This window comes from Eublepharis macularius, chromosome 10, assembly GCF_028583425.1.
Source record: "Eublepharis macularius isolate TG4126 chromosome 10, MPM_Emac_v1.0, whole genome shotgun sequence".
NCBI classification, from domain to species: Eukaryota; Metazoa; Chordata; class Lepidosauria; order Squamata; family Eublepharidae; genus Eublepharis; species Eublepharis macularius.
The window spans coordinates 43,132,388-43,141,572 of record NC_072799.1 but is presented as its reverse complement, the minus strand read 5'-3'; positions in this window follow the sequence as shown (position 1 = coordinate 43,141,572).

Sequence of the window (9,185 nt, the reverse complement as noted above, 5' to 3'; positions counted from 1 at the left end):
CGCTTTAATGAGGTTACAAGTGGCTGACTTTCTAGTAGGTGTCTGATTTGGAGGTATTGAAACCATGGGATCGTAGCATTTGTATCCTTTTCTATTTGAGCCTTGTTCAGGATAATCCCATGTTTGGTTATATCAATAATCCTGTTTTGTTTAATTACTTTCCATAATTTAAAAGAATTTAAGTCCATGCCAGGTGGGAACCAATTCTGATCTATAAAAGATGATAATGGCGAGATGGTTGGAGCAAGATGTTGCCTTAACTTGTCCCATATGTCTAAGGTGGTTCTTAGAAAGGGGTTAGTATGAATTTGAGGTGGTCTATTCTTAGGTTCAGCCCATATCACATCCTGTAAGTCGTGTGGGTAGATGTGTGATTATTCAATTTGTGGCCAACCTGAACCTTCTACAGTATTTAATAGTATTACGATGTTTGCTAGTTGGGCAGCTATGTAGTATTGTTTTAAGTCTGGGACTGATAATCCACCTTTCTTAGCAGACCGTTTCATGGTTAAATAGTTTATCCTAGGGCGTTTGCCATCCCATATAAAACTGTTTATAATTTTTTGCCAATGTTGGAAATCTTGATCTGTAAGTTTAATTGGTAGCATGCGGAAATTAAATAAAAATTGTGGGAGAATCATAGATTTTACCAGATTAATCTTTTCTGCCCACGACAACTTCATTTCCGCCCACTCTTTAATTTTGTCTTTTATCTTTTTTTGTAACGGTTTAAAGTTAGCTTCTTTTATATCCAGTAAATCAACTGGTATCTTAATGCCTAAATAAGTCCATTGCTTATGGGTCCATTGATATGTAAAATTAGAAGCCATCTCTGACCTAATGATTGGAGTTAGGTGAATAGGGTAAATTTCTGATTTGGTTTTATTAATTTTAAGACCTGAAATGTAACCAAAATCATGCAGGGTTTTTTCCAGGGCTGGTAATGAGGTGCATGGATGTGCAAGGTAAAGGACCATGTCGTCCGCAAACAGGGAAATTTTATAAACACGTTTTCCAATAGTGATGCCACTAATGGCGTTGTTTTGCCGTATAGCCTCAGCCAGAGGTTCTATGGATAAGGCAAATAATAATGGGGAAAGCGGGCATCCCTGTCTGGTTCCTCTTGTGAGCTCAAAGTCTTTTGATTTCAATCCATTGAGTTTTATTTGGGCCTTAGGAGAAGCATATAATAGTTTGATAATCTGAATAAAAGAATGGCCAAATCCCATCCTAGAGAGCAATCTTATTAAATAATTTGTTTCTAAGCTGTCAAAGGCTTTTTCAGCATCTAATGAGAGCAGGATCGACTCTATTTGATTGGTTTTACAGTGATTGATAATGTTTAGAGTTTTTTTTACATTATCTGTAATACTCCTGTTTGGTATGAAGCCAGTTTGATCAGATTGTATGTAATGACTTATGATTTTATTCAGACGATTAGCCAGTACTGCTGTAAATATCTTTGCGTCCTGATTTAGTAATGATATGGGACGGTAAGAAGATGGGAGGGTGGCATCCTTCCCTGGCTTAGGGATTACAATAATTGTAGCTTCATACCATGTTTTTGGGAAGTTGCCTTTTAAAAGGATTGCATTGCAAGTTTGGCGAAGGGGTTCTGTCAGAATGTGTATAAACTTTTTATAAAATTCGGCAGGGAAGCCATCTCTGCCGGGAGTTTTATTTAGTTTGAGATTTTTGATGACTTCAGTGATTTCCTGAGAGGAGATCGGTAGATCTAGGGAAGCTTTATGCTCTGGAGTAATTTGTTTCAAGGTTGTAAGAGAGCTTAGGAAGTCCTCGATACCAGATGGTGTTGGATTCTTTGATTTATATAAAGTAGAATAAAAGTCACGAAATATATCTAGGATTTCCTTATTATTGGAAGTGTGAGATTTACCATTTCTTTTAATTAAAGAAATTTGGTTGGAAGAGGATTTCTTTTTAACTTTCCAAGCTAGGAGGCGTAACGTTTTAGGGGTTTTGTGCCAGTACCTCTGTTTTAAGAACAGTAGATTCTTTTGTATGGAGAATGTCTCAAGTGCCTCCAGCTTTTTCCTTTCTAAAGTCAATTGATTATAGTCTTTCTTATTGCAGTATTTTTTGTGTTTGTTTTCAAGAGCATGGATTTTGGATATAATTTCTGATCTAGTCTTCTCTCTCTCTTTTTTATAGAATGAGGCTAATGATATGATTTTACCTCTGACTACAGCCTTCATGGCTTCCCAAATTATTGCTTGAGAGACTTCAGCTTCTGTATTCTCTTTGAAATAATTTTCCAGTTCTAATTCAATTTCTTTTTTAATTGTTGGGTGTAATAAAAGAGATTTGTTCAGTATCCAGTGAGTGTCTTGTTTTATTTTTTCCGGAAAGGTCAAAAAACAGTCTACCCAGGCATGGTCCGTCCAGATTTTACTGCCTATGGTGGAAGAGATTATATTATGATAAATTTTGGGGGAAGCCAATATGTAATCTATTCTAGTATGGATTTGATGACGGGCAGAAAAATAGGTAAAGTCTTTCTCTAGGCCGTGCTGTGAGCGCCACACATCCTTAAACTCAAATTTGTCAAATAGTAAATTGAGGTTTGATCGATTTACTTTGTTTCTCTGACGTACCCTGTTGTTTTGGGATCGATCCAGGTTTGAATCTGCTATGCAGTTAAAATCCCCCCCTGCCAAAATTTCACCATCCGCATACAACCTTAAATTAGATAGAGTTTCATGAAGAAATTCAATTTGCTTGTCATTTGGAGCGTAAATAGATGCCAAGGTTATTTTTGTTTCTTCCAGAACCCCTTTGACAAAAATAAAGCGTCCCCTAGGATCTATTTTTGAGTCTTCACATTGGAATCTAACATTCTTTGAGATTAAGATTGCAACACCCCTGGCACTGGATGAGCCTGGGGCTTGAAAGTGCACATTGAAACGATTAGACTTTAATACCTGAGGCATTTCTTTCCTATAATGGGTTTCTTGCAAAAACAGTATGTCTACCCCTTGCTTCACTAAAGCTGTAGTAACACGTTTAAGTTTTATAGGATTGTTTAATCCTCTGCAATTTAGAGTAATAATTTTGATTCTATCTGTCATTAGTTATGTGTTAAATAGAATGATATAACGGACAGATAAAACTCTGTGAGCATGAGGAAATAAGGCATCCTCTGAGTCTTTGATAACCTATTTTCAGCTACTCTGTATGGTTCCTCCAATATTGCATAATATATGTTGTCAAACAGAACTGTAACATTAATACAATAACCCCATCCCACCCCCTTGAACAAAAACAAAACACCAGTTAACATAATACTGCTCCTTCGTGTGAAGGAGCAATCTCTCCAGAGGCACAGGTCTAAACTGCCTGTGTTAACACAAATAAGGAGAATGGTTAGGTTCTCCCCTTTTCTGGAGGATCCTATACAACTGGGAACTAAAATGAGTACCAGGTTTAGCCCCCCTCCCCCCCCCCGACTGAAGAAGTAGAAAAGAGATGAGGACTACAGTTACAGAAAGGTCTGAAGCTACAGATAGAGAAGAAGAAGAAATGTTAGGGGCAAGAACAATATTGACAGACAGAAACGCTAGAGAAAAACTCTAAGAAATGATGGTTGCTTGCATGCATTTTCTCCCTCAGGCAGTTGTTTTCATCGGTATCGTGGCCCATCCCGTCATAGTGGAGGATTTCTGTGCGACAGTAGAGCTTTTGTTCAGATCTGGTGAGGATAAGTTCAGTTCCTTAAGAAGAGATGTGCCAGATAACAGATCCGTTGCTTGAAGAGTTCTTCCCTGATGTACTACTTGGAGTTTAGAGGAGGCCACCCATTTGTATCTGATGTTTGCGCTGTTTAGTTGAGTGGTTATGGGTTTAAGCTCTCTTCTCTGCAAAAGGGTTTCGCTTGACAAGTCCTGGAAAACTTGAATTCTCTGCCCTTGAAAAAGTAAAAAGCCTCTTTTTCTAGCCTCTTGAAGGATTTTCTCTTTAGTACGTGAGTCCATAAACGTAACAATAATATCTCTGTTAGTGTTTTTTCTTAAGTTGCGGAGGGAGCCCATCCTATACGCAGCTACAATATTTGGTGCCACACCGTCTTCCAATTGTAGTTCCTGAGCCAGCCATCCTGAAAGGAAGACTATTAACTCAGTTGAGCCTTCTTCTGATTCTGAGAATCCGCGAAATTTTAAATTATTTGATTTCCATTTATTTTCCAGGTCCATGATTTTATTTCTCATCCAGCTCTCGCTAGCCTGCAGAGTGCGTGTTTCTTTTTGCAAGGACAAGCTAAGCTCTAAAGCAGAGTCTGCAGTGCGAGTTACTTGCTGGAGAGACTCAGATATTGCAGTCAATTGATCCTTCATAGGTTTCAGAAGTCTCTCCATTCTATTGGCAATTTTATCTTCCAGTTGATCTATTTTAATACTTAGGTTTGTTTCTTGTACCTGGGTTTCTGTGTCAGTTATTTCCTCAGCAATGACGGAGGCCATTTTGGCTGTAGAGTGGGGTTCAGCTGCAGCGCTGTTTCTGTGCTCTCCCGCCGAAAAAAAGGTTTTTACTGATTGTGAAATCGGCTCTGAAGATTTATTTTTATTTCCTCCTGTCTTGCCCATAGTTGTAGCTTGTTAGGATCACTTTAAGGAGCTAATAATTCAGTCGGGGGAAGGGAAGATCCAGGAGCCTGAAACTCACGCGTCTAGCATACACGCTGACGCCCCGCCCCCTCCTCTTACTTTTGTATTCTTGATATTCAGCTATAATCCTGTTTTGGTGCTTTCTCCTTTAACCTTCATCAATAGTTGTTTCAAGTCTGCCAGTAACATGGTGTCATCTGCATATTTCAAATTGTTCATATTTCTTCCATCAATTCTCACCCCACCTTCTTTTGAATTGTTAGGGTTAAGAAAGGGGGAAAGTGACTTTCTTTGCTGGGAACAACCTTAGACCAAGGGTTCCCTAGAAAACGTTCAGGTAGTCTCCAGCCACCATTCAGGTACCTCCTGAGAATAGGTAGACTGATCTTCTGGGAAGCAGCTCTTCCAGCTCAGCCCTAGCAAAATAACCAAGTAACAGGGTGGAAACCCTGAAAAACTATCTTATAGCAAACTGTGAGTAGCGCCCAAGCACTCTGGCACATAGAGAAGAGAAATCAGAGAAATATCCCAGAGAAATGGAATGTACCAAGGAAGCCAGAAATCCCTTAAGAGAAGGTTTATTATAGAAAAAATGGGGAAATGGTGAATGGATTCAAAAGGGGAAGTAGAGGTGGGCACAAACAGCAATACGAATGAAAAAAAGCCACGAACAGCCCGATTGGCTGTTTGCGAGCAAGCCATTCGTGAGGCACAATTTAAAACGAACAAGTGGTCATCGCAAACCTCGTTCGTGCGTTCGTTTGCTGCTCGTCAAGCCAGAAAGTCAGGTGCCTTCAATCAATTACCTTGGCAACGGAGGCAGAGACTGCCTGAACTCTATCTGCACTCCTTGGGTTGCTCTGGAAACTCCAATCTAAGACCAACTTAGCTTGATGGGCAGGTCTTCCTGTTGCCAAGTAGGCCCCCTCTCCTGCTTTAAAGCCTGCTATGAACTGTGTTAAAGTTTCCTGCATTACTGTTTCACTGCTGCACCAAAGACTGCCCTGCACGTGTGTGTTCTGGTACACGTGTCAGTTTCCTGCCTGCGTGTCAATTACCCTGCTGCTGTAATAGACTGTGTAGTTTACTGACTCCATGTTTGGGTAACTGCACTAGAGGACTCTCTTTCTGGGCAGCCCTGCCCTGACCTGTATCTGGAATTCCCAGTGTGTGTTTGGACTCTGTTACAAGTGTGCCCCGTGCCTGCATTGCCATCTGCCACGGACCGTGCCTGTTCCCTGCTTTGGACTGTGTTTTAAAGTGTTGTTCCCCCTGCCCCCATGGAAGCCTGCCTCATATGGGCCCAAGCCGCTGCTAGCAGCCGGGCGCCTGCCGGGGAAACCTCCAGCGAGCCTGGCTAGGCGCTCCCTGGTCAGTTCCCGCCTGGAGCCTCCCGCGGGCCGGTCCCCGAGCTTACCCTCGCTACCGGGCAGCCTGCTATCCAGCCCCAGCCTTGCCCAGCCAGCGTCCATGTTCTTAGGCAGCCAGAAGACCCTGGGAAGAAGACTGCTTTGGGAAGCCATTTCGGTGAAGCGGGCACACCACGTCCGCAGCGAGAGCCCCTCGCCCCGCTCTGCATATCTTAGGAGCCGCCCCGGAGAAGAGCTAAGTGCTGACCATCCCAAGCACTTAGAGAATGCATCTCAAAGAAACCTCCGCATTCCAGAAGCTGATGACATCAGGACAAGCCCTGTCCGCTGGAACATCCTTTCAGCCCACTTGGATTTCCCCCTCCCTCTTTTGTCCCCTCTTCCTGAGGTGTCACTTATCGCAATCTGATTACCAAAGTGGCCCATCCAAGCCATTCAGTAGCCCATTAGACCCTTTGTTTTAATCTGTGAGAACCACCAAGTACAGCACCAGCCCCAGGGTACGTTTTGGGGTATTTAAGCTGGTCTCCCAGACCACTCGGTGCTCAGGCCATTCCCTATCCAGACTTCCTTGCTGTCCGTCTGTGGTTCCAGTGCTGGCATTGGACCACTACCCTCGCTGCTGTGTCTCTGCTTCGCTCCAGGATAAGTGAGTATTCCCCCTATCATCGTTGGGAACCCGCTAATGCGAACGTCTCTGTATTTCCTACTCTGTATTTCCTAGATCTTGTGTGTTCCTTGTATGATTGTGCAAGTTAGGCTTACGCTACACTCAATACACGTGTTTGGAACTTATTTGTTGTCTGCCTCTTTTTCACTAGAGTGTCTGGGATCGGGACCTCCGTATACATAGGTTATGATCCTCGCTTAATATTAAAGTTACAGACTGCTATAGCTAATTCCCCATTATAATAAAGAGCAGTTCTGGTAACAGTTTACTGGTGGAGAATATGCGGGCATAACCCAGTTCGTGTGAATACACGTGAGTCGACACGCGTGTCTTCAGCGAACTGACTTAGAGGAAAATTTTCCAGACCTCTGTGTAAAGAGTGCAATTTAGCTCAGGGAATTAAAAGTGTGAGTGTGTGTGGCTCTAGCGAGCATTTCTATCTTGTGGGTTGGCTTTTTCCCCCATTTCCTCCTTCAGCCAGCTTTGGACTACTTGCCTTTTGTGGTGCACCGCGAGGCCCTCCAGCCGTTATAACCGGTGTACTGTGGGTGAGGACCTCTGAACTGGTGAAGTTCCTGGCCACCTTCCGGGCCGCCTAAACGCGTCTATGTGGGTGGGATCCCAGAAGTAGGCTCTAGATATATACGCATATATACATCCTGAAGCAGCACATATAAAATTCTCTTCCGCCCTCCCCCGTCTCTCCTAAGTCCGTCCAAACCCCGTTCCTGCCAGCACTTAGGCTTCAATCCCCGCTCCGGAGGAAACGTGAAGGGATCGTTAGTCCGTTCGCTTTAGTTAGCTTTGGGAATCTGAAGCCAGGTTCCTGAAGCCCCGCGGCAGCCGGCCGCACCGTGCTTAAGAGTTTTAAGATAGACTCTTGGGCGCACCTCGCTTGAGAGTTTTAAGGAAGACTCTTGGGCGCACCTTGCTTGAGAGTTAATTGAACTCTTGAGCGCTTTTCCGCTTGGGAGTACAGTAGTTTTACTCCTGGGCCCTTTTGCTTGGGGACTTGCAGAGGCAGTCCTTGAGCGCATTTAGTCTTTTGGTCGAGGCTTGGAGACAGTTTAACCGTTTGTCTCTGAGCACGAGGCCTGGGGACACTTTGAGTTTAGTTCTTGGGCAGAGAGCTTGAGAGCATTTGTAGCTTCTGAGCAGAGGCTTGGAAGCACTTCAGTTCCTAAGCAGAGGCTTGGGAGCATTTCTGGTTGCCTGAGCAGAGGCTTGGGAAACCCCTTAATTGCAGTTTCTGAGCAGAGGCTTGGGGACACTTTTTGGTTTTCTGAGCAATAGGCTTGGGAGACCCCTGAGCTTTGGCTTCTGAGCAGAGGCTTGGGAGCACTGAGCATTTTTGGTTCTTGGGCTTAGAGAGCTTGAGAGCACCCTCTGAGCCAGTAAACTTTTCCTGGTCCCGTGGCTTGTAGGCAAGCTTGAAACGGGAATAGGAATTTTCCTTCTCCCCCGGTGGAGAAGAGCCGAGTGTAGAACCCTTAAAAATCCCCTTGTGAACCTAAAAGTAGAACCTTAAAACCCCCTGGTAAAAACCCTTGAGGACCTGAGGGAAGGATAAACCTCCCAAAAGGGACATAGAGAGGAAGAAGTTGTTAAAACCCTTGAGCAGCTTTAATCGCCCCACCCCTGGTGCCGCTGATCCACTCTTTAACCACCCCGAGATCAGCCTTAAACGAAAGTAAAAATGTACCGGGCAAACCCCACCGTGCCCCGCCTGGAGAAGTGGCTAGTGAAGAAGGGAGATTGCCCCTGGGAAGCCGGTTCCTTCAAGGGACCCGACCCGCTCCAGATAGTCAGAAGTGCCTTCCAAGATTTTTGCGAAAAAGAGAAACCTAGGTCCAGTAAGAAGGATAGGTATGGAGCCTGGGCACTTTTCACCGCCCTACAGGACAGCGTGTCCCTAATTAATAAGCTACAGATAGCGCAGGAAGATAGTGAGCAGGAAATAGAGAAGCTCAGATTAGCCCAAGACAAAGAAAGGAAGGAGCTAGAGGAGAAGGCAGCGCGAGAACAGGACGCCCTGCACCTAGAAATCCAGAGTCTCAGGGCCAAACTAGCCGAACAGGAAAGAGACCATGAGGAAAAGGCAGTTGAGTGGCGCGCCGAACGCGTCAATTTCATATTAGAGAAGCAAGGACTAACTACCGCCCTCCAGGACGCTCAGCACAAGGCTGAAGCGGCCACCGCTCGTGCCGATATGGCTGAGCACGCATTAACGGAGGGACAAGAAGAGATTACTAAGCTCACCCATGCCGCCCGGTTCATGGCGGACCACAACCAGTCTAAAGCCGCAGCCGCGGACCATTCAGCTTGTAAGAGGGAGCTAGAGGCCCTAAAGCGACACTTGGGGATGCAACAGGCCGTAATTTCCGCCGTGCACCCCTCAGCCCTCTTGGCCCTCCCAGAAGATAGTAAGGATAGTTGGGCATCTCAATCGCCCCAACCCGAGGAAGCCCCACAGCCCCTCCATCCAATAGCTACTAAGGAAATTGTATCCATGGACGAGGATGG